This window comes from Rattus norvegicus, chromosome 11, assembly GCF_021556685.1.
Source record: "Rattus norvegicus strain SHRSP/BbbUtx chromosome 11, alternate assembly SHRSP_T2T, whole genome shotgun sequence".
In the NCBI taxonomy this organism is placed as follows: domain Eukaryota; kingdom Metazoa; phylum Chordata; class Mammalia; order Rodentia; family Muridae; genus Rattus; species Rattus norvegicus.
Genome location: NC_141544.1, coordinates 48570703 through 48577780, shown reverse-complemented (window position 1 = coordinate 48577780; position 7078 = coordinate 48570703). Strand labels below are relative to the sequence as shown.

The following is a 7078-nucleotide window of genomic DNA, read 5'->3' as shown; positions in this document are numbered from 1 at the left end:
AGGGAATTGCCCAGGCACCACAGACCATGAGAGGGCTTGGTAAGTCCTTTACAGAGGGAATTAGGACAATGGGAGAACATGGGGCAGGCCCTAGTGCAAGAAAACCAGGCCTTGATGAAGAGGCACCAGGACACATACACTTGCAGAGAGAAGCTCCAGAAGGGGAAAGGGTGCCATGTGTTGAGCAAAAGAGAGGCCCTTACTCACTGCTGTGCTAACTTAGAGAGAAATGGAGTCCCAGAGAGTAACATGGAGTAGACTCAAACTCCAGGCCAAGAATTACTCTAGGACCAGACAGTGTGGCAGGGCAATGAGAGGCTGCCACTTGTCTATGAAGAGAGACTATTGTCTCTGAGATGATCCTTCTCTCAGGAGAGGGAAGGCGTTGTGCCTTAAGCGATGGGCCCACAATCTGCTGATATCACCCAGTTAGAGACATTTGGGGCCTTTTTGTTTAATTTTGTTTTAAAATTTATAGCCAAACAGGTGTTTGAAAGGTCCCAAGGGTATTCCTGTGTAAGCAGGGAGGTGGTCCTGGAGTCCGAGAATTATGAAGTGGTATTTAATTCAGTCGGAAGCTTTACCAACAAGGAGACCGGCTGGCATGGGGGGAGGCATAGACCCATTGCTCTGGCACTTGGGTGGGGTGGGGTGGGGTGGGAGTTAGGAACTCAGAGTCACACTTCAGCTACACAGTGAATTTGGAGCTAACTTGGGATACTTGAGACCCTGTCTCAGATGGCAGTCAGTCAGAAATACTGAGGATTAAGGAGTTGTTTCTCTGCATAGAACATACCAAGCAGTCTGTGTAGTGCCCTCCACCCCACCCCCAGAGTTCGGGGCATGCATTTGTCCTTGGCATCTGAATGGTACTCTTTCTGAGGTTTGACTCAGTCTCCAACGTTGTCCGTTTTCTTTCTTTCTTTCTTTTTTTTTTTTGGACTTGCAAAAAGGTTTATTTATTTTTATTTTATGTGCATGAGAGTTTGTCTGAATGTACATGTACCAGGTACACCCAAAGAGGCCATAATGGGGCATCAGATTCCTTGGAACTGGAGATGCAGACAGTTGTGAGCCACGATGTGACAGTTGGGACCCAAATTCAGGTCCTCTGAGAGAGCAGCAAGTGCTGTTACATGCTGAGCTGTCTCTCCAGGCCCCTGCTGTGAACTTCTGATGTCCCTGCGAAATATCTCCAGGTGGTCCCCTTGTGTGAAGCTTTTTGCTGCGTCTGAGGAACATATGTGTCACCACAAAAACGTTCATGCATGTTGAGAAGTCATGTTCAGTCAGCCCGTTGGACTCCCTGACAGTGGATGTTGATTGTCAACCTGACAGGCTATAGAATCACCGTGAAGACCAACCTCTGGGCACATCCTATAGATTAAGGTCACTGAGGTGAGGAGATCCACTCTACTGCAGCTGACGCCATTCCAGGGGCTCACACCATCAGCTTTGGTTGACAACTTGATACACCTGGGAAGAGGAAACCTCGATTGAAGAACTATTTCTACTAGACTGGCCTGTGGGTGTTTTTTTGATTAATGATTGATATGGGGGGTTGCCCAGCCCACTGAGGGTAATGCCAACCTGGGCAGGTGTCCTGGGTTGTGGAAGAAAGCAAGTTAAGCAAGCCATGGGAAAGTAAGCCAGGAGACTGCATCCCTCCGTGGTGTCGGCTTCAGTTCCTGTCTCCAGGTTCCTGCCTTGATTTTCTGTCTTGGATTCACTCGGTGATCGACTGTGATCTGTAAGCCAAATGAACCCCTTCCTCCCCAAGTTTTGGTCACTGTTTTATCATAGCAAGAAAAATCAAACAGCATAGTATGGTCCAAGATTGAGGATAGATAGTTACTGCTTTCTGCTTGTCTTAAGAGTTTTATTGCTGTGAAGGGACACCAGTTTCAGAGGTTCAGTCCATTATCATCATGGCAATGCGCAGGTGCATGGTGCTGGAGGAGGTGAGAATTCTACGTCTTCCGAGGCAGCAGAAGGGGACATTTTCACACTGGCTAGACTTGCGCACTCACGCACGCAAAGACCTCAAAGCCCCGCCTTCACAGTGATACTCTTCCTCTAGAGGAGCCACACCTCCTCCAGTAAGGCCACACCTCCTCCAGTAGGCCACACCTCCTAGTAGCCCCACTTCCCGTATTGAAACCATTATGCAGCCTATAGATAAAGCACGTCCCCGCCTCAACTCTTGTTGCCATAATGGACTGCATCTCTGAACTGTGGGTTAGGTTGCTTCTTGTCAAGAATTTGGTCAAAGCAGTGAGATTGCATCTAACAGAGCAATATGATGTTTGTGACTCTGTTTACATTTTTTAAAAACTCATCTCCATTATGACCTCATTTGCCTTCTGCACTTATATTTTTAGCCATTTTCCTCTTTCAAACATTCATTTTTATTTTTGTAAGATACGACAGTATACCCGTGTGCCTTGCTGTCTGTGTATGAGCTGAATAAGACATGTGCAGGCCCAGCCGCCACCGGAAAGAAAGCAGCGATGTGACTGGCCATTGAGAACAGTGCCCAGCTGTTACGCCGCTGTGATCTGTGGGTAAAGAGCCAGCTCCGTTGACTCTCTGGTTTTACCATGGTGCCTGAATTGTGCTAACCGAGAACTGATGTTATTAAAACCGTGGCAGAATGAAGTTTGTGTAAACAGGAGAAAAGTGAGGAGGGCAGCATGCATTTCTGTTCCGGCAGTGATGGCGAACGGCTCTGTGCAGGGCGGAGGCTCACTGGACATCTCAGTGTCGCCTCTTTATTCAGGAGGCCATTGTTCCATTTACCGAAGGGAAAAAAGAGATCTAACTTCCTAGAACACGGTTCTGGGGTGAGCTTCTGTGGCTATGTGACTTTGGTATCACTCAGACTCTTCATGCCTCAGTTTCCCTTGTTCTGACATGGTAGTGGGATTAATGACACTTACTCATCAGTTAAACATGGGAGTGAAGGAGGCTGCATACACTGCTCTCTATGATGTGTTTGTATGTGTGTGTGTTTGTGTGTGTGCGTGCATGCATGTGTATATGCATGTATATGTGAGTACGTGTGCATGTGTGCATTTGTGCATCTGTGTGTATGTGTGTGTGCATGTGTGTATGTGTGTGTGCATGTGTGTGTGAGTGCATATGTGTTTGCATGTGTGTGTGTGTCCGTGGGAAAAAACATGAAGATGTGTATTGGTATTTATGTTCTTTAATGTATAGTTGACATGTGGCTGGAGAGATGGTTCATCAGCTAAGAGCATTTACTGCTCTTGGAGAAGACCCAGGATCAGTTTCCAGCACCCATGTTGGGTGTCTCTCAGCCACCTGTAACCCCAGCTGCAGGGGGATCTTACAGCCTCTATTGACTTCTGGGGCACTGCACACATGCACATACCTACCCTCCACACACAGAGGCGCACGGTCAACAGTACAAATAGAATCTTTAATAAAATAAGACAGCTGCCGGAGTGGAGGGAAAGCTCAGCTATAACAGCACTCGCCACCACGCACAGTAACCTGAGCTCAGTCCTGAAAAGCACAGAGTGGAGAGGGAGAAAGGAATTGCTCCATTTTTCTGTGACCTCCCCAGCTCCCTGTGGGGTGTGTGTGTGTGTGTGTGTGTGTGTGTGTGTGTGTGTAAAAATAATAATAAAGAGATAACTGACATTGGGTATCTTTTGTAATCCCTGTGGTATAGGTGCAGAGGCTGAGGTTTGCAGGTGTGGCCACGCTGAACCCAAGTCGGTTCACCCAAAGGCGATGTTTCCCACTCTTGTATTGGATGGGTCTTTCCGATCATCAAGCCCCTAGGGCACATGGCTAATGACCATTAAATACACACATGCAAACATCATCTTATGGGCTGGGATGTGGCTCAGTGGGTAGAGAGCTTGCATGGCACACACAGAGCCCTGGGTGCATTCTAGCCGTGCGTAAACTAGGTAAGAAGAGCACACTTGTAATCTCAACGCTAGAGTAGTGGAGGCAGGAGGGTCAGGGATTCCCGGTAATCACTTCTACAGAAGCCAGCTAAGGCACTTCCGACGCTGCCTCAAAACGAAAACAAACACTGCCTTACACCCAAATACCTCACCATTGCATCCACAACTACCTTTATTTCTTACCACCTAACAGCACAAGGGTTTTCCTGTTCATATCCCAAAATGTACATTTTTATTCTTTTGTTTACTCCCTAAGGCTTATGCAAATTCCAATAAATGTTGTGAGAGACGCACCCCAAAAAAACTCCCAGTCTTATCGCCACGAAAGGGTGGGAACAACCTGCTTCCCTGATAATTTCCGGGTGGCTTCTGATTAAATTTCTTTCCAGACTACTTCGAGCTGTAAATATCTCTCCTGGGGAATCACGCGTTCTGCTTTCTAATTTGATCTGGAGGAAGGAAGCTGCGTTGCTCTGCTTCATACGGAGCAGGCGCCCAGTGCGCAGGGAGGAGCCCTGCTATCTGAGGAGGTGTTTTAATAAGCTAGCTCCATAATTGTGTTTCCTCTCCACTAAATAAGAAAAGTCCCACCCTAGTGGGAGTCTGTCCCTGTAATTTATTTTCTGGTTTTAATTGTGCCATTTCCCACAAGCGCCTAATTTAATTATGAGATCGGACTGCTTTTGTGGGCTGCAAGTTTACTGGCACGGTAAAGGTGCTGGGATTCAAGAGCGCAGAGGAGGAAGTGAGCCGGCTCATTCATTTACTAGAGTGAGCCAGGCAAGGCCCAGAGCTTGCTTTCCTCATTCGCTCGGGTCTTTGGAAGGGATTGGACCTAAATGAGCCAGCTCAGTCAGGGGCTGAGGAAGACCCCAGTCTTGAGCCGAGATATATCAGGCGTTTGCTAAACTTACTCCGAAGGTCGGGTCCTGCTGTTCGTGCCAGGAGGTGGTGTCAATTCAAAACCCTTTCCCTTTGTGAAAGGCTAGTGTCTTAGTTACTTTTCCTGTTGCTCCCAGAAGATGCTCTGACAAAAGCGGCTTTAGAGAGAAAAGGCTTCTCTGGCTCTCAGTTCCAGGATGCAGTCCACCATGATGGGTGTCTTAGTTTGGGTTTTTACTGCTGTGAACAAACACCATGATGAAGGCAACTCTTTTTTTTTTTTTTTTTCTTTTTTTTCAGAGCTGGGGACCAAACCCAGGGCCTTGCGCTTGCTAGGCCAGCGCTCTACCACTAAGCTAAATCCCCAACCCTGATGAAGGCAACTCTTATAAAGAGAACATTTAATTGGGGCTGGCTTACAGGTTCAGAGATTCAGTCCATTACTGTCAGGGTGGGAGCATGGCAGCATTCAGGCAGGCACGGCACTAGACGACTTCTTGATCAGAAGGCCGCTAGGAGAAAACTGACTTCCAGACAGGTAGGATGAGGGTCCTAAAGCTTACCCTCACAGTGACACACCTACTCCAACCAGGCCAAACCTCTTAATAGTGCTACTCCCTAAGCCAAGCATACACAAACCATCATAGTGGGGAAGGCCTGGGTTTGGCAGCAGTCGTGAGGAGAGAGCTGCCCAGCTTGTGCTGAATCTACTGTTAGGAAGCAGAGAGGGGCTGTACCCTGGTGTGCAGCGGGCTTCCTTCCCAGCATGCAGTTCAGGATCCCAGTTCAGGAGAGAAGGATGGTGTTCATTTAGTTTTGGGGTGGGTTTTCACACCCTGACTAACATAATCAAGAGAATTCCTCACAGGTATCAGCATAGTCTTGTCTCCTAGGTGATACTAGGCCCTGTCAAGTTGAGAGTCAGTGTTAGCTATCACAGGTAGTAAATCAGCTGACTTATCTCTGTAGTGGACTGAGAACACTAATGTCCTAGCGTGAAAATCAATTGTTTTGCAGGCTGTGTGAAGGATGTATGCTGTAATGGGGCAGCAAGCAAGCAGGGCTTGCGTTTGCAGGAGATGGGTCTTTGACATGGGAAAGGTTTAGCTTTGGGGAGATCCACTCACAGGGTCTCATCTCAGGCTTTGAGAGGAACATGCCTGCAGGAAGCTCTAAGCAGCCAGCTTAGGGGGGACAGGGCTCTGGCACCTCTAGACAAACAGCATAAAGAAACAGTTTGTGTTGCCCTGAGAAATGAACTGTGAGCATGCTGGGCATGTTTACTGGAATTTTTTTTTTAAGTTAAAATAAATATAAAATTTAATTATGAAAGATTTCTATTTTAGCCTGTTAAAACATCTTTTTTTTTATTGTTTTTTGTGAATGTCACAGCATATACATTAATCCTCCACCTATGCAACTCCCCTTCCCAAATAAAGGGAAACAAATCTCATTGTGGAAGCTACAGTGTGTCACAGTGCGTCCCACAGTATACCCTTTGTCCACACAGCTTTACTCACAAATGTTCATTGTCATGAGTCGTTCGTCAGGTCTGAGGCTTCCAGCTTCTTCTATGCTATCAATACAGAAACCTCACCGGGACTCCTCTTGGACATCCTGTTGTTGCTATGTGTCATGGAGATCCTGCAGCTTTGGATCCGCAGAACTGCCCCCTTCATGGACTCCAGAAGCTCATTCATGGTGTAAATGTTGGGGTGGTTCAGCTTAAAGCCTTGGATCTGGGCTTGGGCCGTGGCTGAGCTGGTCAGCCCACCTGCTCTCCTGTACCCACACCACGAAGGTGGGCTCTCCAGGTCTGTCCCAGCTAGCTCACACAGTCTACAGTGGGCAAGGCTCTCAGGCCCTCATGCTGGCTCACTCAAAACTCCTACAACTAGGGCCAGCTCTGCTCCCTGCCCAGGTGAGGTGCAGGACCTGCTCTCCCTAGGGCTGTAGCTTGTAAAAGGCAGGACCAGTTCTCCTGCCTGCTGTAGGTGGCTGGGGGAGGGGATAGCTCCCTCAGCCAGGCCATCTCATGGCAGACAAGTGGCAGGGCCAGCTCTTGCAACTCATGTCCTCAGGGCCAGCTCACCTGCAGCTTCTTCAAGCAAGGGCAGCTCTATAGTGCTGCTCAGGGGAGGTGAGGTACAAGGCCTGGCTTTGACGATGCCTGTGTCATCAGGACACTGAGAACCGGGCATAGGCCTGCGAGATTTAAGAAGAAACACATACACAAAAGCATTTTATCGTTATTA

The 7078-nt window shown here is 48.0% G+C and overlaps 1 long non-coding RNA gene across 1 annotated transcript; it reads right to left on the bottom strand.

Annotated features, from left to right (window-relative positions):
• Positions 1-604: 604 nt before the first annotated feature.
• LOC148002556 (uncharacterized) lies at positions 605-6791 on the bottom strand. The gene is made up of 3 exons (XR_015633733.1): positions 6344-6791; positions 4856-5063; positions 605-1476 (listed from the first exon to the last, which is right to left on the bottom strand). It is a non-coding gene; the product is annotated as an uncharacterized LOC148002556 (long non-coding RNA).
• Positions 6792-7078: the final 287 nt, after the last annotated feature.